Source organism: Gossypium hirsutum, chromosome A10 (genome assembly GCF_007990345.1).
Source record: "Gossypium hirsutum isolate 1008001.06 chromosome A10, Gossypium_hirsutum_v2.1, whole genome shotgun sequence".
Lineage (NCBI taxonomy): Eukaryota > Viridiplantae > Streptophyta > Magnoliopsida > Malvales > Malvaceae > Gossypium > Gossypium hirsutum.
Genome location: NC_053433.1, coordinates 58,225,163 through 58,250,020, shown reverse-complemented (window position 1 = coordinate 58,250,020; position 24,858 = coordinate 58,225,163). Strand labels below are relative to the sequence as shown.

Below are 24,858 nucleotides of genomic sequence, written 5' to 3'. Positions count from 1 at the left end.
ATATAAGCCAATTTATATGGCTACATACCAAATCAAATCCTTATTTATCATGATGACACATACAAAATGACTAAGTCCCTATACATGCCATAGACTTAACATACTTACATTCACTTATACCACAAATGATAGCTTAATAGTGTGATAGAATCTCCGGCGATCTCCAACCCGAGCTAGCTGAATAAACCTGTAAGAGATGGGAAATAAAGGGGGGTAAGCTTCATAACTTAGTAACTTCATATGAAAAAAATAAACAACTATTAACATTCATTTATTTTACCCATTCATAAGAATGTTATTAATACAATTTGAATTAAATCTCATGATTACCACTTACTCATTCATAATGCTTACTCTTTATCTTACAAACACTAGTTGCATGTATTGGCGTTAGACTAATGACCATGTTCTCCTCATTATAGCATATTACATTTGTAATAGCCCAAAATTGGGTCTAGTTGGAACAGAGGTTTCGGGACCACAAAATCTGAGATAAAAATAATTATTCTGTGATTATTTTGGGGTCTATGATATGATTGCATGATTGTGTGAAAATTTCGTGAAGAAATTCTATGCATAAAGTGTTCAATTTAAAGTTAGGGACTAAATTGAATAAGTTGCAAAACTTGCATTCTAGAAGTTTCTAGTATGAAATTGATTTGAAATATTAATTAGGAGGTCTTAAATAGGAATTTGACCAATTTCTAAGTGATGGACAAAAATTAGACATGGATGGAATTTTTGAAAGTTTAGTAAGGAAGGGCATTTTGATCATTTGGTAATTAAAAGAAATAAAAAAGGAAAACAAAGCCAAAATTTACTCATCTTTTTCATGGAGGCTGAAATTAGCATGGGGTAAACCATGGCTAGGGTTTTCAAGCTTTCCAAGCTCAATAGTAAGTTCGTTCTAACCCCGTTTTTCAAGTTCTTTACGTTTTTGGAATCCCGATAATTTGATTAAGCTTATTCTAGCAATAATTTAAGCTAGGGCTCATATTTGGAAAAATACCCATAGGTGAAATTTGTTTATTTTTCTGTTTTATGATAGAATATGAGGTTTTAAATTATGTTAGACAACTTGTGCTACTCGGTTTTGAGTGAAAACGAGTAAAAGGACTTAATTGGTAAAAATACCTAATAGTCATAAGTATATGTTAGAGTGAGAATTTGATGTTGCCATAGAAGGGAAAAGTGATCAGCATGTCATAAAACATAAGAATAAGGGATGAATTTTAATTCCCGAGCCTAGGGGAAAAAGTGTAAATATGCAAAAGTTTAGGGGCAAAATTGTAATTTTTCCAAAGTTTGAGTTAAGGACTGTTTTGAATGGTACATTAATTAAATAAGTAAAATATAATGTTTTAGATCCCAGAAAATGAGATTTGAACCTAGAATGAGAGAAATATCGAAAATTGGGAAAGTTGGTAAAATGATCGTTTTAGTATCGAGGTAAGTTCATATGTATAATAAGCATTAATTTATGCATGTTTCAAAGTAAAATTGATATATTTATTATAATTTTCGAGGTGTTGAAAGTATGTAAGTTGATATGATAATAATACAGCAATAATGCTGTAATTTATATTTGAAAGTTAAATTTAGTGAATTAATTGAATTATGTTAAATTAAATGATTATGGTGCCAAGTTTATGAATTGATTTAAAAATATGTCTATGGTACATGAAGTGCATTGAATTATCATACATAAATGTGATTTCTATGATTATGGATATTATGGGAAATTGTAAGTTTATATGATTTTTAATAAGGCAATGTGTAATTTAATGTTATTGCCTTGATATTAAATGAGATGTAAGTTTATATGTAAGTAATACATAAATATTACTTGTATTATGATATTTTATAATAATACTGGAAATATGTTTTTGGATAATTACTTGATTGGTGAAATTGTTGAAAAAGAGAGAGAAATCCCGGTTGAACCTTTGGAAAGATTGGATGATACAGATAGTATGTAGCTAGGTCACATGTATGGTGCTGAGTGCACATCATGTGTACAAGAGAGCTACAAGACATTATGATGTAGCTAGGTCGCATGGGTGATACTATGTGCACACCATGTAGACAAGAGAGCTACGGGATATATGTAGCTAGGTCACATGCGTGGCTCCAGGTGAAGGACACCATGTAGACAAGAGAGCTACGAGATAAATTGGCTAGGTCACATGGGTGGTACTGAGTGTTCACCATGTGTACAAGAGAGCCGATCTCTATGATGGGTGGAGCTATGTGCTGAAACCACCAAGTATCGAGGATTGATCCGAAGTGTTCAACGGGAGACTCTCTATGTATTTCTTTGTGAGTTTTGTGATGAATAAGTGCATAAACTTGGTTATGTGAATGATGTGTTCATTAAGTGACCAGGATGTGGTAAGGTTATAAACAAGTAAGTTATACATGAGGATGATTTTATGGTGACCTTGTGATCATAGGCCTATACTTGTGATGTATGAAATGTGGTGAAAATGATTTGTGATATGTATGTTAAAATGAGGTTAATACAAAAAAAGTGTGAAAGAGTGAATTAGCAATAAAACTGTTTTGGACAGTAGCAGTGACGTGATTTTGAAAAATCACCAAAAATAGTAGAAATTGAATCAGAGACTCAATGAGATATTAAATTAAAGCTTAATGAGTCTATTTTCATATAAAAGAAACAGAGAAAGAAAAGGAGTTCTATATTTTGATATATTTATGTTTTTGTGAGACTGATTCAGAATGATTATGTGATCCCCTGTTCTGACTTTGGAAAATCACAAAACTTTGGATAAAAATAATTACAGGCTTAAAATTATATTTTTAAAATCCATAATGAGTCTATTTTCAATATAAATCAACAAGAACATTATCCGATTTCTGTATTGTGAGATAATTAATTTTTGGTGAAGAGAGGTCAGAACTGTCAAAATGTGAAACAGGGGAAATTTTAATGAATAAACTGTACTAATTGACTAAACCAAAAATTATGAAAATTTTATGGTGAAAAGATATGTGAGTCTAGTTTCAGGGGAAATTTATGGATCCTAATTTGGAGCTCTGTAGCTCGAATTATAAATAAGTAAGTGACTATGACTTGTGTGGACAGTTTGATGTGAGAATTTATTAGTAAATTGTGCAATCGTACTTACAAGAATGCTATATACATTAAGGATGTGAAATGGAGAGGAGGAGGAGGAAAATAAATATATGTGGAATACATGGAAACTATGGTATATGAAATATTGATATAATGAAATAAATGATATGTGTTTATAAGAAAACAGAAAGAGAATGATATGTATCATGACATGTATATATATATGACTAGTCTCAATGTAATGCTTGTAGGGTATGGAGTTGAATTAAAATGTTTTAGGCAAACATGTTATTTGCACATCTGAATTGTGGTATTTTATAAAGATATGATCTAGTTTTAAAGATGAATGCTTGATGATTAAGCTGAAGATATTTGGTAAGATGATAATCTTGGTATAAATGTATAAGTGGTACTATAATAAACAAGGTAAAATGAGTATTAGAGACACATGTATGATGATATAAAAATGCTATGTTTGTGGTTTAATTGAGAATATTTAATCATTAAATGAATACCATGTTATATGCTTTTGATTTTGTATAAGTGTGTAAGAGATTAAGGTTGACCAAAACATGGAAAATAGCCTAGGTATATTCCACACAGGCAAAGACACGACCATTTGTCTTAACCGTGTATGGAACATGACTTTGGGACACGGGCGTGTGGAGCCTTAAAGCATGAAATTTTTAAGATTTTCGTAAGTTCTCAGTTTAGTCCCGAACCCTTTCTAAAGTATGTTTTGGGCTTCGTAGACTCAAATAAGGGACTGTGTAAGTGAATGAACGTTTTGAAATATGAAGAAATTTTATGGCCCGTATTTTAGTTTAATGTTTGTTTGTTTGTCCAGTAACGCCTCGTACCTTATCCCAACCTCGGGTACGAGTAAGGGGTGTTACAACATTATTTAACAAATTATTTCAACTCTCTTAACAACATGCACATCATTTACGAGTAATCATAATTTCCACATATAGCTTAACAATCTTTCACACATCTATTGAATCACAGCTTAAGTATATACACTGTTCTACTTCACAATTCAATTAAGCTCATATGCCTATCAAATGATTATTATCAAATTTTATCATGCATCCATTCATCATAAATGTAGATCATTTGTCACAAGGTTATCATTGTTTCACAAGCATAACTTGTTCATGTACATACCTGTACCTCACGTAATATAGTCACATACTTTCCCATATGCATTCTTATCACATTTTCATAGTATACTGAATCCTTTACCCATGAGTTATAAGTACATACTTGTACTAACTTGTAGCACATTCTCATATTTCCTCATCATTGACTTACTTGTCAAATAACTCATTGATTTACCCATTGAACACTTAGAATACTATTGGGTACACGAAAAGCTTGCACTTAAGTGCCACATTCGTAGCTAAAGCTACCTCATATAGCATAACACATAATTGCTAATTCTTGAGCTACTCACTTGCCTGCTTACACAAGCTGTCGGTCAGGAGGTAGCTACACCGGTTGCTCACACAAGTTGTCAGGTATCCGCAACACATGCTGGACAACCCAGCCACCGATAGGATGTACAAGACCAGCACTCGGAACCCCATAACATGTCTCACATATATCATGAGCTCATACCACATAACTCATGAGCTCAGATCACATAGTCCCTAGTGACATGTCACTTGTATCCTAAACAATTCCTAAGGTTCAAACGGGATTTTCTCGATAATACATCTTTGTCGAACTCGTTCATAAAGTCATTCTCATTGACCATTATATTATTCATACACTCTTTACAATAATTAAACATGGACATTCATACATTAATAAAGCTTTAAAACATGATACAACATTTCATTATTTACACATGAACTTACCTCGACACTAAATTGGCAAAAAGGGACCTAACCATCAATTTCTTATTTTTCCCCCGCTTTAAGTCCGAACCTAATTTTCTTTGAACTATAATACCACATTTAGTCTATTTATTAGTCACATTAGTCGATGTGATCCAAAAATCATACTATGGAAAAATTATGTTTCGCCCCTAAACTTTATCATATTTACATTTTTGCCCCTAGGCTCGTAAAATGATTTTTATTCAATTTCTTTAACATACAAGCCTATCAAAATCATTTTTATAACCATAGCAGCCCACAATTTCCACTAAATCACACTTTTATGATATTTTATAACTTTTACAAATTAGTTCTTTTTAGCATTTTCACCGAAAACTACTTAGTAAAAGTCGTTTAACACTAAAAAAACATTCATATTCCTCTATTAAACATCAAAATAAACACATGTCACACATGGGTAAATTTTTAATCATGAACTCTACCTCAATTCAAGGGTAGAAATAGGTAAATCTTATTACGAGGATTTCAAAAACATGAAATCACTAAAAATGGGGCAAGAACGGACTTACTATGGAGCTTGAAAAGCTTGAACAAAACCCTAGCCATGGTGGTCTTCAAAATTTCAGCCAAGGGGTTGAAGATGACCAAAATTTGGCTTTTATTTTGTTTTTAATTCATTTTAATTACTAAATAACCAAAATGCCCCTAATTGAAAAATATTCTATTTCACCTATTTCATGTCCATTTTTGTCCAAAAAATTAACCAATGGTCTAATTACCATTTAAGGACCTCCAATTTAAAATTTCATAACAATTAGACACCTCTAGGTTATAGAACTCAAGTTTTGCACTTTTTACGATTTAGTCCTTTTGACTAAATTGAGTGCTCAAATATCAAAATTTTCAAACGAAATTTTCACAAAATCATTCCGTGAAATTTTAGACCATAAAAATATAATAAAAATAAATTTTATTACATCAAATTTGTGGTCCCGAAACCACTATTCCGACTAGGCCCAAAATCGGGCTGTTACATAACATTATTTTGAATTTCTACAGGTTCATCAGTTGTATTCAGAACATTCAAAGATCCAACAATAGTCTATTGTTCACTATTTGTTTCTTCCAAATTTGGAGGATTTTGAACAATAATTAGATCTAATAATCTTTTTCCAGGCATTTTATCTGCAATACACATAAAATAGTTGAAATATTAGTAACTAATTACAATAATGATAGTAGATAAAAATAGTTTAAATATTTAACAAGATCAAGATTTAAATTATAATATTACATATAATTAAAAAATAGTAAAATCTCACTACATCATTATTCGTAAATATCTTCATCCACATCTTGGCGAACATTATTGAAATTGTGTACTAGTACTGGGGATAATTTCATTTAAGTTTTGTTCAGGAAATGGTAAGTTTCTGATCTTTCGTCGATGTCATCTCTACTTCCATTGCCCATGTCAAACAAGTCTCTAGGGGTGTTATGGAATACAACTTGTTTGACTTGAGAAGAAAATACATACGGCTCGTCTATCAATTATTGTCTAGTGTGAATTTTTCGAGAGAAGTTGACCATTGTAAAACCAAATTGATCTTTTTTAATTCCGCGAGCAATATCAACATCAGCCCAATCATATCAAAATAAGACAACCTTCCATTTTTCATAGTAATCAAACTCAATAATACCAGTAAGAAGCCTGTAATACTCCACATTTCCCTCAATAGGATTACTGCCCATAGTACTAGCATAACTTGTAATTGAAGAATTAACAACTATTCCACAATTTTGAGTCCTCCTCAATCTTTCACGAAATTTTGTACAAAACCTAAATCCATTGATGAGGAAGGCACTATATCTTTTTACTACTAGATTTAGACCTTGGGAAAGCCATTTAACTTCATCATTGACGTCCTTTCAACTCCAAACCTATTGAATCAAAAGTAAATTGATTAATTATAAATATTATACGAAAACATTATTATTTTTCAATAAATCATGGTGAAAAGAACATATCAATATGCTTGTACCCAAGATCTATCATCTAAGTGTGCAATTTCAACTTTACTGATTGGTTCTCCATAACTTCAAAATAGATAAGTTTCGGCTAAGTTATGATTAGTGAGCCCAACATTTCTACTTGGCCTATTCAGTCTTGTTTCAACATCTTCTAAATATATAGAGTAGAAAGTCATACACTCTTCTGCCAAGTAACCTTCAACAATTAATCCTTCCGGATAACGTTTATTACGACAATAAGACTTCAATTTGCATAAGAACCTAAACACGATATACAACATTATCAAAAGTTGTAACTAAAAGTATCGCCATGAATGAATGAAAACTTTATAAATAAATTAGCACCTCTCTATAGGATACATCCACTGATAGAAAACCGGTCCACCAAGTTTTGCTTCATGAGGGAGATGGATTAGCAAGTGCACCATAATAGTGAAGAAGGAAGGTGGAAAGATCTTCTCCAAATTGCATAAAGCCAAGGCTACTCAATCTTATACTTTCTCAAGTTCTTCAACAATCAAAACTTTGCCACAAATAGCTTTTATTATATTGGATAGTTCAATTATACAAGACGTCACCTTTTTTGACATACAACACCGTAAAGCAACTAGCAGTAAATATTGCATTAGATATGATAATCATGTGATTTTAGGGAATATAGTCTTTAATCTTTAAGACTCACAGATCTAGAGATATTTGATGCATATACTAGATCAAGTCGACTCTAAAGATTGTCTTTCGATTTTCTATCGACATTCAGAATTATCCCAATGATGTTCTCGCAATCATTCTTTTCAATATGCATTACATCAAGATTGTGTCGCAAAGTGTGATACTCCCAATAAGGCAACTCAAAAAAAATATTTTTTTTCCACAATTCCGCCTCATTAGGATCATTCTCTTCATTAGATTCATCATCAATTTGCCGGTCAACATTGCCAATATACACCTCCCTCAGTCTTGTTTGCATGTTGGGTGGTTGGTTCATCTTTCCATAACTGAAATTGATATCTTTTAACATGAACAAAATTTTAGATCCAATGGTTTGCTCAAGAGCTTCTCTGAACTCTTCAATACCATCAAATAGAATCCTCTAAAATCTAAATCTATGATTTCCATCAACCACCGATGATGCCCCATATAAGAGAACTTCTTCTCATTATATAACCACTTCGAACATGTTTGTGCCGCACAACAAGGACAAGCATAACGTCCTTTGGTACTCCAACCAAATAAATTGGCATAAGCTGAAAAATCATTAATAGTCCATAACAAAGTTGCACGTAAATAAAAGTTCTCCTTTCTCAAGATATCATATGTTTCAACACCCACTCATAATTGTTTCAACTCTTCAATAAGTGGCTACATATAAATGTCAATATCATTTCCGAGACCTTTCTCTCCAGGTATAATCATAGATAAGATAAAAAAGATTACTTCATGCAAACCCATAGAGGCAGATTGTAAGGAATAAGCACTACAGGCTAAGTATTGTACGAAGTATTCATGATTTTAAAATGATTAAATCCATCAGATGCTAGCCCAAGCCTCACATTCTGAGGAACGCTTGCAAAGCTTGGAAATTTACTGTGAAATGATTTCCAAGCTAAAGAATCAACAAGATTCCTTAATAATCCATCATCGGTTCGTTGATTAAGATGCCACCTCATGGGCTCAGCTGTCTTTGACGACATGAAAAGCCTTTGAAGCCTTGGTATTAGTAGAAAATATTGCAAAATCTTTATTAGCTTCTTTTTTTACTATGCCTCACCTTCATCCTCATTCACATCCTCTTTATTCCTAGTCATCCAACGAGATTTACCGCAAACATAACAAGACTGATGGTTTTTCTGATCACCCCAATAAACATGCAATCATTTGGGAAACTATGAATTTTGTCGTACCTAAGGCCTAAATATTTTATTAGTTTCTTCATATCTTTGCATGAATGAGGGATTTTTGCAAACGAAAACATATCTCTCAAAAACTCTAACAGTAGTGACAAAGAGTTTTCGGTCCACCCTCCCAAACATTTTAAGTGAAAAAGACAAATGGAGAATGACATTTTTGAAAATTTCGATCACACATAAAGTTCTTCATTCATTTCATTAAGTAACTTGTAGAACTTCCCCGCTTGTCCACTTGGCTCTTCATCAAGTACACTTCTTCTCATTTCGGTAAAAATATTTCCACCAATATCACAATCATCAGATGTAATAATTTCAGGTGGAAACAATTACAAACCATGACTGCGCATGTTAAATGCATCCTGCAACATACCTTCCATTTTATCTTCTCTAACAGACTGATGGTAAGCATTATGAGGATAAGTCGGGTTAATTGTTGAAGAAATTCTACGAGGAGTACACTCTCCATGGAAAATCTATTTTTTATACCCCCGAATTAAGCCATCAACAATTAGATGTTCGTAGACAACTTCACAAATATGCCAATTGATGTTGTTACACTTCTTACACCAGCAAAGAATCATATTCTCTTGGCTTGCATTTTGAAATGCAAAATTTAGAAAAGTTTGTACTTCATTTCGATAGTTATTGCTTACCTTTGACAAATTCATCCAACTTTTATCCATTTTGTAGTTCTTGAAGTCTAAAGTTGACAATAATTTACAGTTACTTGAGTGTTCTAAATTGATTTAATTCATATCATTGTACTAAAATAAATAATATGTAACAGCCCGATTTTGGGCCCAGTCAGAACAGTGGTTTCGAAACCACAAATCTAAGGCTAGAGAAATTATTTTAATATTATTTTTTGTATTATAGCATGATTATATGAGTGTTTGAAATTTTTGGTAAACTAATTTTAACGATTGCTTGCTTAATTTCAAAAAAAGATTAAAGTGCATAAAAGGCAGAATTTGTGATCTACTAATTAGAATTGTCATATAGCTAGAAAACCTTAAATTAGAGGTCTTTAGTGAGTAAATAAACCACAAACTTATTAGTGGCTGGACATGGAGCCTGAATTCATGGAATGGTCAAAGGTTAAGTGACTAAATTGATGATACAATATTAACCTAAAGGCTAGCTACCATTTTTTTCATTCTCCTTTCTTCTTCACCAAAATTTTCAACAAAAAGGGTATTTTTGAGAGCTCAAAATTTCAGCAACTTCTACCCTTTGCAAGTAAGTGATTTTGATGGTCATTTTTGTTGATTTTTGTGTTTTTGGAACCCTTATAAGTTAATCTAGCTAATAAGGGGACTATTTTGAAAAATGGTTGAAAGTCTAGGGTTTTTCCATGAGAGTCTTCATGTTTTTTGCTGAATTTTTATGGAAGAAAATGTATTTTGCTTGTTAAATAAACAACTTTTGTGAAAGGGGTTTTCATGAAAACACCTAAGATGACCATTTTGTGAAGTTTATAAAATAGGTTGCAAATTTGTGAAATAATTGAAATTGTGAAATGCTATAGGCTTAAAGTAGTTTCAGCTAGGCTTGGTTAATTTGGAAATTTGATGAAAATCATTTTACGAGCCTAAGGGCAAAATCGTAATTTTGTGGAAGTCTAAGGGCAAAACTTCATTTTGCCAAAATATGAATTATGAAAGTCTTAATTAATGTAATGATTAAATTAGTGAATTTTACCATTTTAGATCAAGAAATATGAAATCCGAAATCCGAACCTAGACCAGGGGAAAACCAAGCTAGTAGACTAATTCAATCTAGTCGCCTATTTTTTGTATACTGAGGTAAGTTGCACGTAAATATTACAATTCTATTGTTATTATGCATTAAATTATTGACATTGCATGAAATGTTCGATGTTGTTTCGAGTTTGCAAGACAAAATTTGATGTTGTGAAATTCCCGGTTGAACCGTAGGAATAGATCAAATATCCATGTTGTGATACTAGCGATATGTGAGCCAGTGTAAGACCATGTTCAGAGCATGGCGTCAGCATTTATACGAGAGCTAGTGTAAGACCATGTCTAAGACATGGAATTGGCCTCGATATGTGAGCTAGTGTAAGACCATATTTGGGACATGGCATCCGCGTCAATATGTGAGCCAGAGTAAGACCATATTTGGAGCATGACATCAACATTTATATGAGACCTAGTGTAAGACCATGTTTGGGACATGGTACCAGCCTCGATATGTGGGCTAGTGTAAGACCGTGTTTGGCCCATAGCATTAGTACAGATATATGAGAGCTAGTGTAGGACCATGGCTGAGACATGGCATCGGTATCTTACCTTTTTGCATGAGGCTTAGCAGATATCCATTTATTTTTCCAATTGGTTCAACGGGTGATTTAAAGATTATATCATGATTGAGAAAGTTATGATTACGTTGTAAGTGGTACATGTACCTACATGAAACTCATGAGAATGAGCTCAAGTTACGTATATGAATAGTAAGGATGAAATGAGTAAATTATGTCTATAGTCATTCAAGAATCTTGTGCAAGTGTATGATATGTTATGAGTATGATGTTACTTGGTAAAGCAATGTTAATTATTTACTTGTAACTTACTAAGCTTTATGCTTACTTCTTCTCTTTTCCATTTTCTTGTAGTGCCGTCAAGCTAGTTTAGGGATCAAGGAACGTCGGAGGCATCGATCACACTATCACCTAAAGCTTTTGGTATAGCTAGTTTAAATGTTTTGAGTGTGGCAAGTATAAGAACTTGGTCTTTTTGTTTAGTGTCATGTTAGTTTAGCCACAAGTTTTGGCTCATATGGATATGATTATCATTTTGTATAGGTCATTGATGTTTGCTAAGATTGATTATTATTCAATGCATTTGATGAAAATTCTCATAGTTGTGGTTGTTTTGGTTATGTGTGTTTATGTTTGGATGGTTATGTTTGATGTTGTGTAGGTTGGTGCAAGTAAGGGTGGCAAAAAGGCTTGTTAGATAGCCTTGTTTTTGTCCACACGGGCAGACACACAGGCATGTGTCTAGACCGTGTGTGACACACGGTTTGCTTCATGGGCGTGTAGTCAGACCGTGTGTCCCTTGCACCTAAATTTGGCAAAACAAAATGCCCAGTAGCAACCGTACGGGCAGAGACACATCCGCGTGTCTTAATCGTGTGAAGGACACTGCCTGGTAAACGGGTGTGTACCATGGCCGTGTGCCCCTAAAGGGTTGCTGACGTTAGAAACAGAATGTTAATGTTTTTGTACACGGGCATGTCATGGCTATGTGGGGGGCACGGGTCATGGACATGAGCGTGTGTCGAGTCGTGTTGAAACCCCTATAGGTTCAAATCGAGAAATAAATTCACACGAGCTTGGGACACAGGCGTGTCCCAATATATTCAAGCCGTGTGAGCCATACGGGCCTTCAACATAGCCATGTTAAGAAGACACACAAGCGTATCGCCCTTCCACATAGGCGTGTGCCCCTGTTTTCTTTGAAATTTTACAAAGTTTTCTAAAGTGTTTAGTTTAATCCCGAACTATTTCCAAAGCATGTTTTAGACCTCGTAGGTCTATATTAGGGTTCTTAAGAGGAAGTTTGAAAGTTTTAAAAATTGAGAGAAATTTTATGACCCAAAAATGTTTGTATATATATGTGTTTAAGTCCGGTAGCACCTCATATCCTATTTCGGTGTCAAATTTTGATAAGGGGTGTTACATTTAATGGTATCAGAGCTATGGTTTAGTCGATTCTCTAAGTAACGTAGCGAGTGTACAAGTCTAGCTAGAAATGCCATAAATACACTGTGATAGTGTGACGACTCCTGACGAATTTAAATTGTGTTTTCATATAGTAAATGGATCCCAACGGAGCAGTGGCAGACGATGTGGAAAGTAATGCGCCGACTCCCGCTAAAGGGACCGCGCCAGTCGAGAGTAGGCCCATGATATTTAGTCAGGGCAGAGGGGCTAGAGAAACCTACCTCTACATGATGAACGCATGGTATTCGGAGTTTGTTCGTGCAAACCCGAACACTCCACCTCCTCCACCCCCTCTAATCCCTCAGGCTGCCCCTATAGCTCCCCAAGCTGCAGAGATGATTAGAAGGCAGAAACTTCCGGTTGACAGAATTTGAAAACAAGGGGCTGAGAAATTTAGAGCGAATATAGATGATGACCCAGAGAGGGCAGAATTCTGGCTAGAAAATACCATTACAGTATTCGATGAATTATCTTGCACATTGGAGGACTGCATGAAGTGTCGTGTCACTCCTGTGAGACTCGGCCTACCAGTGGTGGAACATCCTTTTGTCGACTATACCAATGGAAAGGATTACATGGGAGTTTTTCCAAGAGGAATTTCGAAAGAATTATATTAGTTTCAGGTTTATAGACCAAAAGAGGAAAGAATTTTTAGAGTTAAAACAATGTCGAATGACAGTGACAGAATATGAGCGTGAGTTCGTAAGGCTCAGCAAATACGCTAGGGAGTGAGTATCTACCGAAGCTATCATGTGCAAGAGATTTGAAGATGGATTGAACAAATACATCCGATTATTAGTTGGCATCTTAGAGTTAAAGGAGTTTGTGATTCTTGTTGAAAGGGCTTGCAAAGCAGAAGAATTAGCCAAAGATAAGAAAAAAGCTGATATGGAGTCTCATGACTTAAAGAAAACATAGATAGGGAAATCACATTAAACCTCATCCAAGAGATCGAGAGTGTTTCCTACTCGATCGAATACTTTAGTGTGATTTTCGAGTAGACATAAGAATAAGTGGTACACGGCTTCTAAAGCTCAAACCACTTCTATCGTGAGTGTTAGTAGTGTTCGACCAAATAGGTCAAAGTGTTTGTAGTATGGTAGGCATCATTTCGGTGAGTGCCGAGGAAATGATAAAGGTTGTTTCAAGTGCGATTCACTAGACCATTTCATCTGAAACTGTCTTGAAATGGATGAGAAAGGTAAAAATCAAGATGTGAAAGCGAGTAATGCTCCTTCGAGGGGTAGACCATAAAAGAGCCCGAAAAGTGAGGCTAGGAACCGAGGTGTGCCTAAAGATTCCGCTATAAGGTTTGAGGGCTGAGCACCTGCAAGGACTTATGCCATTCGTGCTCACAAAGAGGCATCGTCACTGGATGTGATTCCGGGTACTTTTTCTCTTCATGATATTTCTGTTATTGCTTTGATTGATCTAGGGTCTATCCATTCGTATGCTTGTGTGAAACTAGTGTCTAGCATGAATATGCCTATCGAGCCTACAGAATTTGTGGTAAAGGTGTCAAACCCATTAGGCAAGCATGTATTAGTTAACCAAGTTTGTAGAAATTGTCCCTTGACAATTAGAGGTCATTGTTTTCCGGCTAACCTCATGTTATTGTCGTTTGATGAATTTGACGTTATCCTTGGTATGGATTGGTTGTCTACCCATGATGTTATAGTAAATTGTGGAAAGAAATTCATTGAACTGAAATGTGAGAATGGAGATATTCTTCAGGTTGAATCAGGTGAACGGGTAGCTTACCTGTAGTAATTTCTTATATGATGGCCGAGAAATATATGAGAGGGTATGAGTCTTATCTCGCATTTGTGTTGAATACCCGAGTGTCGGAAGTAAAGATTGAGTCAGTGCTAGCGGTATGTGAGTTTTCGGATGTGTTTCTGGAAAAGTTGCCCGGACTGCCTCCAACTAAGGAAGTCGAGTTTGGTATCGAGTTAGTCCCTTGTACTGTACCTATATCGATTGCCCCGTATAAGATGGCACCGTTGAAGTTAAAAGAGTTGAAGTATCGACTATAAGAGTTAACGGATAAGGGTTTTACGAGACCGAGCTATTCTTCGTAGGGTGCTCCGGTACTTTTTGTGAAAAAGAAAGATGAGTCGATGAGGCTATGTATAGACTACAGACAGCTCAACAAGGTGACTATAAAGAACAAGTATCCTTTGCCAATGATTGATGATCTGTTTGACCAATTGAAAGGAGTCATAGTGTTTTCTAAGATAGACTTAAGGTCCGGTTATTACCAGCTAAGAGTTAAGGAGCAAGATGTACCGAAAATCGCGTTTCAGATGAGGTATAGACACTATGAGTTTCTTATCATGCCCTTTGGTTTAACAAATGCTCCCGTCATGATTATGGACTTAATGAACCATATTTTTTACCATACTTGGATAAGTTCGTTGTTGTTTTTATCGATGATATATTAATTTATTCTCATGATGAGAGTGAACATGCGGAGCATTTGAAAACTGTTTTACAGACTTTAAGAGATAAGTAGTTGTATGCCAAGTTTAGTAAAAGTGAGTTTTGGCTCCAAAAGGTCAGATTCTTAGGACACATCGTGTCGGGTGATGGAATTAGAGTTGACCCGAGTAAGATCTCAGCTATTGTGGAGTGGAAACCGCCGAGGAATGTATCGGAGGTTAGAAGCTTTCTAGGCTTAGCGGGTTACTACAAAAGATTTGTTAAAGGATTTTCCATGATTGATACTCTGATAAAAGACGAGGTTGCTACAGAAAGATATCAAGTTTGATTGGACGAAAAATGCCAACAGAGTTTCGAGAAACTTAAGGCGTTGTTGACTGAAGCCCTAATTATAATGCAACCAAAATCGGGAAAAGAATTCGTACTGTATAGCAATGCATCCTTGAATGGATTAGGATGTGTGCTCATGCAAGAAGGCAAGCGAATAGTATATTCCTCAAGACAATTGAAGCCGCATGAGAAGAATTATCTGACACACGACTTAGAGTTAGCAGCCATAGTGTTCGCACTGAAGATTTGGAGACACCATTTGTATGGCGAGAGATGCCGATTATTCACTTACCATAAAAGTCTAAAGCATTTGATGACTCAAAAGGATTTTAACTTTCACCAACGGAGATGGCTTAATCTCATAAAAGGTTACGAGATCGACTATCAACCGGAGAAGGCGAACGTGGTCTCAGATGCTTTGAGTAGGAAATCCTTATTTACCTTGAGAGCTATGAATACTCAGTTGACTGTGTTTGATGATGATTTGTTTCTAGCAGAATTGAGAGCTAGATCGACGTTTCTCCAAGAGATCTGTGAAGCTCAGAAATGTGATAGTGATTTGCAAACCAAGAGAGTTCAATGTGAGTCGGGTATTAAATCAGATTTTTGGATTGGTTCTAATGGTTGTTTGATGTTCCAAGATAGGGTCTGTGTACCTAAAGATGATGAGCTTGTTGGGAAAATTCTTCACGAGGCACATAGTAGTTGTATGTCAATCCATCCGGGTAGTACCGAGATGTATAATGACTTGAAGAGATTGTATTGGTGGCCGGGTATGAAAAGAGACATCTTAGAGTTTGTGTCGAAATGTTTAATTTGTCAGCAAGTGAAAGCCGAGCACCGAGCACCAAGTACCTTCGGGTTTATTTCAGCCTGTGATGGTTCTCGAGTGGAAATAGGATCAAATTACCATAGATTTTGTGACGGGATTGCTGCAGTCACCAAGAAAGAAAGATGTTGTTTGGGTCATAGTTGATCGATTAACGAAATCAACTCACTTTATTCTGGTACGTACCAACTACTTGCTTGATAAGCTAGCTGAGTTGTATATTTCTGAGATTGTGAGACTTCATGAAGTACCTTTGTTGATTATTTTGGATAAAGATTCAAGATTCACCTCGTGATTTTGGAAAAAGTTACAAGAAGCTTTGGGGACAAAATTGAATTTTAGCACGGCTTTCCATCCACAAAACTGATGGTCAGTCGGAAAGAGTGATTTAGATTCTTGAAGACATGTTGCGGTGTTGTGTCATTGAATTCCAAGGCAGTTGGGAAAAGTATTTACCGCTGGGAGAGTTTGCCTATAACAATAGCTATCAGTCGAGTTTGTAAATGGCACCTTATGAGGCTTTGTATGGGCGTAAGTGCCGAACGTCTTTATATTGGACCGAACTCAGAGAAAATCAAATTCTCGATGTTGACTTAATCAAATAGATCGAAGAGAAAGTAAAGGTAATTTGTGATTGTTTGAAGGTCGCTTCGGATAGACAGAAATCCTACGTGGATTTGAGATGAAAGAAATTGAGTTTCAAGTCGGTGATAAGGTGTTTTTAAAAGTATCCCCGTGGATGAAAGTCCTCAAATTCGATAAGAAAGGAAAATTAAGTCCATGCTTTATTGGACCTTATAAGGTGACTGAGAGAATTGGACCGGTAGCTTATCGACTAGCCTTGCCATCCCAGTTAGAGAAGATCCACGATGTGACTTATGGCGAAGAACTAGTTAAAATTTTAGCTCGGGAGTTCAAACAATTGAGGAACATTATGGCATAGACATAGGTTTGAAAAGGCCACATGGGAGCCCGAGGAGACTATGAGAGACCAACACCCAAACCTTTTTAATGGTAAGATTTTGGGGGACGAAAACCCCTAAGGGGGAGAATTGTAACAGCCCGATTTTGGGCCTCGTCAAAATAGTGGTTTCGGAACCACAAATCTGAGGCTAGAGAAATTATTTTAATATTATGTTATGTGTTATAGCATGATTATATGAGTGTTTGAAATTTTTGGTGAACTGGTTTTAGCAATTGCTTGCTTAATTTCGTAAAAGGACTAAACACATCAAAGGTGAAATTTGTGTTCTACTAATTAGAAGTGTCATATAGCTAGAGAACCTTAAATTAGAGGTCCTTAGTGAGTAAATAAACCACAAACTTATTAGTGGCTGGACATGGAGCCTTAATTCATGGAATGGTCAAAGGTTAGGTAACTAAATTGATGATAAAATATTAACCTAAAGGCTAACTACCATTTTTTTCATTCTCCTTTCTTCTCCACTGAAATTTTCAGCAAAGAGGGTGTTTTTGAGAACTCAAAATTTCAGCAACTTCTACCCTTTGCAAGTAAGTGATTTTAATGGTCATTTTTGTTGATTTTTGTGTTTTTCAAACCCTTATAGCTTAATCTAGCTAATGAGGGGACTATTTTGCAAAATGGTTGAAAGTCTAAGGTTTTTCCATAAGAGTATTCATGTTGTTTGCTGAATTTTTATGGAAGAAAATGAATCTTGGTTGTTAAATAAACAACTTTTGTGAAAGGAGTTTTCATGAAAACACCTAAAAGGACCATTTTGTGAAATTTATAAAATAGGTTACAAATGTATGAAATAATTGAAATTGTGAGATGCTATAGTCTTAAAGTAGTTTCGGCTAGGCTTGGTTAATGTGGAAATTCGATGAAAATCATTTTACGAGCCTAAAGGAAAAACCGTAATTTTTTAGAAGTCTAAGGGCAAAACGATCATTTTGCCAAAATATGAATTATGAAATATCTTAATTAATGTAATGATTAAATTAGTGAAATTTATCATTTTAGATCAAAAAATACGAAATCTAGACCTAGACCGAGGGAACACTAAGCTAGTAGACTAATTCAATCTAGTCGCCCACTTTTTGTATACCGAGGTAAGTTGCACGTAAATATTACAACTCTTTTGCTATTATGCATTAAATTATTAACATTGCATGAAATGTTCGATGTTGTAACGAGTTTGCATGATGAAATTTGATGTAGTGAAATTACCGGTTGAACCGTAGGAATAGATCGAATATCCATGCCATGATATTAGCGATATATGAGCCAGTGTAAGACTTGGAGCATGGCGTCGGCATTTATACGAGAGCTAGTGTAAGACCATGTCTGGGACATGGCATCGACCTCGATATGTGCACTAATGTAAGACCATGTTTGGGACATGGCATCGGCCTCAATATGTGAGCTAGTGTAAGACCATGTTTGGAGCATGGATCGGCATTTATAGGAGAGCTAGTGTAAGACCATGTCTGAGACATGGCATCAGCCTCGATATGTGGGCTAGTGTAAGACCATGTTTGGAACTTGGCATCAACACCGATATATGAGAGCCAGTGTAAGACCATGTTTGGGACATGGCATCAGCATCTTACCCTTTTGCATGAGGCTTAGCAGATATCCATTTATTTTTCCAACTGGTTCAACGGGTGATTTAAAGATTATATCATGATTGAGAAAAGTTATGATTACGTTGTGAGTGGTACACGTACCTACATGAAACTCATGAGAATGAGCTCAAGTTATGTATATGAATAGTAATAATGAAATGAGTAAGTGATGTCTATAGTCATTTAAGAATCTTGTGCAAGTGTATGATATGTTATGAGTATGATGTTATTTGGTAAAGCGATGTTAATTATTTACTTGAAACTTACTAAGTTTTATGCTTACTTCTTCTCTTTTCCATTTTCTTGTAGTGCCGTCAAGCTAGTTTAGGAATCAAGGAACGTCGAAGGCATCGATCACACTATCACCTAAAGCTTTTGGTATAGCTAGTTTAAATGTTTTGAGTGTGGCAAGTATAGGAACTTGGTCTTTTTGTTTAGTGTCATGTTAATTTAGCCACAAGTTTTGGCTCATATGGATATGATTATCATTTTGTATAGGCCATTGATGTTTGCTAAGATTGATTATTATTAAATGCATTTGATGAAAATTCTCATAGTTGTGGCTGTTTTGGTTATGTGTGTTTATGCTTGGATTGGTTATGTTTGATGTTGTGTAGGTTGGTGCAAGTAAGGGTGGCAAAAAGGCTTGGTAGATAGCCTTGTTTTTGTCCACATGGACAGACACACGGGGGTGTGTCTAGACCCTATGTGACACATGGTTTGCTTCATGGGCGTGTAGTCAGGCCGTGTGTCCCCTGCACCTAAATTTGGTAAAACAAAATGCCCAGTAACAACCACACGAGCCAAGACACGGTCGTGTGTCTCAATCGTGTGGATGACACGGCCTAGTACACGGGCGTGTACCATGGCTGTGTGCCCCAAAGGGTTGCTGACCTCAAAAACAGAATGTCAAGGTTTTTGTACACAGGCTGAGACACGGGCATGTCATGGCCTTGTGAGGGACACGGGTCATAGACACGGACGTGTGCCAAGCCGTGTGAAAACCCCTATATGTTCGAATCAAGAAATAAATTAGCACGGGCTAAGGACACCGGCGTTTCCTGATATGTTTAGGCCATGTGAGCTAGACGAGTGCTCAACATGGCCATGTTAAGAAGACACACAGGCGTGTCGCCCTTCCACACGGGTGTGTGCCCCTATCTGCTTTGAAAATTTACAAAGTTTTCTAAAGTTCTTAATTTAATCCCAAACTGTTTTCAAAGCGTGTTTTGAACCTCGTAGGTCTATAATAGGGTCGTTAGAGCAAGTTTGAAAGTTTTAAAAATCGAGCAAAATTTTATGACCCAAAAATGTTTGTATATATGTGTTTAAGTCCGATAACACCTCGTATCCTGTTCCGGCGTCGAATTCGAATAAGGAGTGTTACATAATACATATCAAGTACCAAGTATCTAATGGGTTTAAACTAATTTAGGTAATTTGTTTATTTATAAGTATAATTAAGAGTAGGGAAAAATAATAGTATTACCCAAATCTATGTGATTTTTATATATTTATGTAAGTTATGATATGATATATATTATAATTCTTATGAAAAACAATAGTATTTATAATTCTTATGAAAATCAACATCAAGATCTCCTTCTTCTTCTTCTTTGTTTTGTTTTGAAACATTCTAATGAATATCCAATTACTTTTGAATCACTGAAAATGGTTAAATAATTTTGTATAAATTTTTTTAATGATTTTAAATTGAAAATATCAATTCTTGCCTTGGGAGTTTAATGTATTTTTTTATACGGCAGAAACATAATTATTATTATTATGTATTAATTTGTTTGTTGATGAAACATGAAACAAACATGTTTTACTTTATGTTGCGAGTCTTAATTATGTAGTGGTAATTAGCCACAACTTGCCTCCCTTTTTTTTTATTATTGGTTTGTCAGCATACTTTAAGTAAAGGTGCTAAAAAATAGTTGCCTAAAAAAATAGTTCTAAAGATCAAATGGTTAAATACAAGTATAAGGGCTCAATTGAAAACAGCCTATTAATTTAAAGACTTTTTTAGAATATTCAATATTAAAATAATACTATTAGAAATTGATTTAATTAATAATTTTGAGTAAAGCTGCTGTTCATGTATAGAGTTATGGGTCAGATTAGATAAACAAAATCATTTGCTCATGTCCCAATCGGTTGAGATGGAAAATTATCTGTTTGGCTATTCAAAAATATTAACAATGATTTCCATGTAAGGCTTAATGATAAAAATGTAGCTGTTAAGCTCTTAAAAAAAATATTTTATTCACTTTTCAGTGTCAAAAAATCAATTATATCTTTCTATTAATAAAAAGTGTTATTACAGATACTAATGTGACTAATAAAAATTTACACATGACATGTCACATGATAACATTTTTTTTTTTAAAAAAATACACATTAAAAATGAATTTAAATAAAAGAATTTCCAAATTTATATAAATCTAAGACATTCATTTATTTAATTTCATTCTATACATGGTTCAAAATATTCTAAAATGAACATTATTTCATCATTTTTGCTTTGTTTCAGAGTATTTGAAACATGTTAAAAATGAACATTATTTGATCATTTTCAGTGATTCAAGTAATTGGATATTCATTAGAATGTTTCAAAAAAAAAATTTGTTGATGTTGCCGTTACATTTAATTGTAATCAATAGAAAAAAAGAAAAAGAAAAAGCAGCCATTAAAATGGAAGGAATATATGATTCCAAAAGGTAGAAGAAATCCAGAGAAGCTTTGTGTTCATCTAACACCATAATGAGAAATTAGCTGAACCCTATGTATTTCATTGGAAGCAAGGGATAATAATTTAATGATATTACGTGCAATTTAAATATAGAAAAATAAATATACATACTTTTTAGAAATTGTAAATTGGATGGCAGAGTCATTCCAGTAATTAGTGTTGTGGTGAGCAAAGTACGTCCAAAATTTTTTATATGCTACAAGAAGAATAAAAAGAAACTACATAATAGCTAAAATAATAAAATAAATGAAAAATAAAAGAGTATAAATAGCAAAATTACAAGTGAATTAACTTACATGACGAGCGAGAATCGTGCGAACAAAGCGAACTGCAGCAACTACTAAGTATTTCTCCTTTCTCCGAGTCAATAACAAAACTTTTTCTATAACATTTTTAAGGATAAAATTACGCCTACAAACAATAAAGATAAGGTAATTAACATCTTCAGTTCATAAGCCTAATTTTATGGAACACAACAATTCACATATCCTTGAGAGAATTTCAGGCTTTGCGTTATTTTTACTTTCAACTTTTCCGACATTTCCAACAATCAACAGACATATATATAACAAATCACAAATGAACATTCAAAATTTTTACACCTATATAAATAAACTCCAAACTGTTGTGGACACCAAATGGGAAGATAACAAAGATACAAGGTATGAAAATAACATATTCCAGGCTATTAAAAGATAACACAGATACAAGGTATGACGTTATTAGGAAATGTCTAGAGTTTAACATCTTATTTTGGAATCTATTTATGTCAATTCATTTTAGCAGTTAGACATATTCCAGCCTATTAAAAGATGCAGCAGGGCCTCATTTTAAAGAATGTATCATTCAAGAGAAGGAAAAGCATGAATACCTATACAACCACCGATGTGTTTACCCCCTGTGCAAAGCAGACACAGGATTAGAGCATCAGTTACACTTATATAACCAAAGAAAATTGGTAACTGTTATTTCACATGTTACTTTAAACAAAGTTCCTAATGTTGGAGTTCAAAAGTATCACAAGGCAGGAAATGAGCACGATAATTTTTCCTGTCACAACAACTTCTTTTAGAATCATAACAAAAAAAAAAGGTTGTTCTTTCATAAGTGATTCTTTTAACCAGAACTTGAACCGGAAGAAAAAGAAGCCATTAACAGATAAGCCAAGTACAAAGTCATGATGCTCAAATTGGTTTTCTTATTAAACTATGACCAACTTCTGTTCTACTGGTAAAGAACAACCTGACAAGACAGCCTTCTACTTCATCCTTTCATAGATAGTAAACATTAAAGATAATAAATGGACTGGTAAGGGCTTTATACATATAAAAGCAATAAGCCATGCATACTGTTTTACAGTCAAGGGAGTTCTATATCTGTTTGGTAAATGCTAAATCAAGAAACTTACAAATAAAAACATTTGGGACAGTGTGTTGACCAGTAAGCCGCTCTAGCAAATTCTGCACTTGAGGCCCTTGGGCACCTGAAAAAGATAGAACTCTTTAATAAGCAAGACCATTTTTAGGGCTAAGCATTCATTAAATCTTGTAGCTTAATAATAACAATCACAAACAAACGGAAAAAACTTACACGGCAGTGCGATAGAAGAGTGTGATGGCGATACGATAAAGGAGAGTCGACGGCGATGCAGCAGAGGAGACAGTGAACGACGATTTAGTAGACGGTCGGCGAAAATCAAAGGGATTTTGAGATTTCGATTTGGGGATTTTGGGATTTTGATTTGGGGTTTTTAATTTTGGGATTCCAATTTTTACGGGGAAAAAAATAAGAGATTTGGGATTTAGGGATAAAATAAGGGATTTTGGGGTTATGGTTTAGGAGAAAAATAAGGGATAGAAGACAGGGAGCAAAATGACACCATTTTATTTAAAATAAAATAATTTTTTATGGTGTTTTTCTTATAAACGTCGTTAATATTTAATTCTTTTTATTTTTATATTGAATTATTATATTTTTATATCAATTTTAAATAAATAATTTTTAAAAATTTAAGTAATATTTAGAAGAATTAGATAAAATTTAAATTTTTTATATAATTTTTTATATTAGAAAATTAAAACAAAAACAAAATTAAAAAATTTCAAAATATGAAAAAAAAACTAAAAAGCTTTAAAAAAATTACTCTTTTGTAATGATATATTCTTTCAATATTTTAGGATATTTAAATAATTTTTTCAATTTACTAATTAATTTTGTTTATATAAAGATGCATGGGTTAGCGATTTCTTTACTTTTAATATATATAAAGTTTATCTATTATCTCTTAAATAATTTAAACTATAATAATAATTTTAATATATTAATATTATATTATCTCTTTTACAATTATATAAGAAATTAATTAATATATAAATTAAAAAACAATCAGCCATATACCCAAAAGATTTTAAAATTATTTTAAATAATAGTATTTTAATTTTTTTATTTTTAACATATATTTTTCTATTTTTTTTTTCAAATTTTTTCTAAGTGTCATTAAATTTTTTTTTCAAGATTTTAAATATTAAATTAAAAATAAATTGTATTTTAATTAATATAAAGAAACTAGTTAAATAATAAATAGAAAAGGATGAAAGAGTGCATGAGTTGTCGAAAGGAATACATGATGGGCACTTGGATGATGGGTGAGAATACAGGGAGCAAAACGACGCCGTTTTTCTCATAAAAGCCTCTACTGCTTGACCTTTTGCGGCATTTTTGTTATAAGCGCCGCTACTACTTTACCTATTGCGGTGTTTTTCCGTTAGCGCCACTAATGTATAATATTTGCGACGTTTTCTATCCAAACGTCACTAAAAACGCCACTAAAACCTTAATTTCCTGTAGTGAACAATTTAACATTTAAACTTCAAGCATCAATGGCATCATTTATAAACTTTAACACTTTCCAAAATTAACTCATGTGTTAGCTAGATCAAGTTCCCGGGACTTCAAAAACATAAAAATTACATGAAAATGACTAAATTAAGCTTACTAATTTGTTGCTAAAAGATTAAAGCCCTATGCCATTTTCTCCATGTTTCTTTTCTCCTATTTCGGGTATAGGGGAAGAAGACAGAAATGAAATTTTCTTTCCATTATATTTTTTTTGTTTTATCTATTTTACATATAATAATATAAATATAATTTTATTTTAATTATAAATCCCTATCAAACCATCCACCAAATTCTAAATTGGTTTAATTGTAATTTTAAACATAGGTTAAATCACTAATTTAGTCCTTTAACAATTAAAATTTTATAATGATTAACTTTTACAACT

The 24,858-nt window shown here is 33.9% G+C and overlaps 1 long non-coding RNA gene across 3 annotated transcripts; it reads right to left on the bottom strand.

Annotated features, from left to right (window-relative positions):
- LOC121208528 (uncharacterized) lies at positions 1-23,469 on the bottom strand. 3 transcript variants are annotated; one of them, XR_005903637.1, is made up of 5 exons: positions 23,166-23,446; positions 22,984-23,058; positions 22,447-22,473; positions 21,687-21,986; positions 1-187 (listed from the first exon to the last, which is right to left on the bottom strand). It is a non-coding gene; the product is annotated as an uncharacterized lncRNA (long non-coding RNA). The 3 variants fall into 3 exon arrangements; XR_005903636.1 differs by lacking the exon at positions 1-187 and having other exon boundaries at positions 21,513-21,771; positions 21,872-21,986; positions 23,166-23,469; XR_005903635.1 differs by lacking the exon at positions 1-187 and having other exon boundaries at positions 21,513-21,986; positions 23,166-23,469.
- Between the last annotated feature and the right edge of the window lie 1,389 nt (positions 23,470-24,858).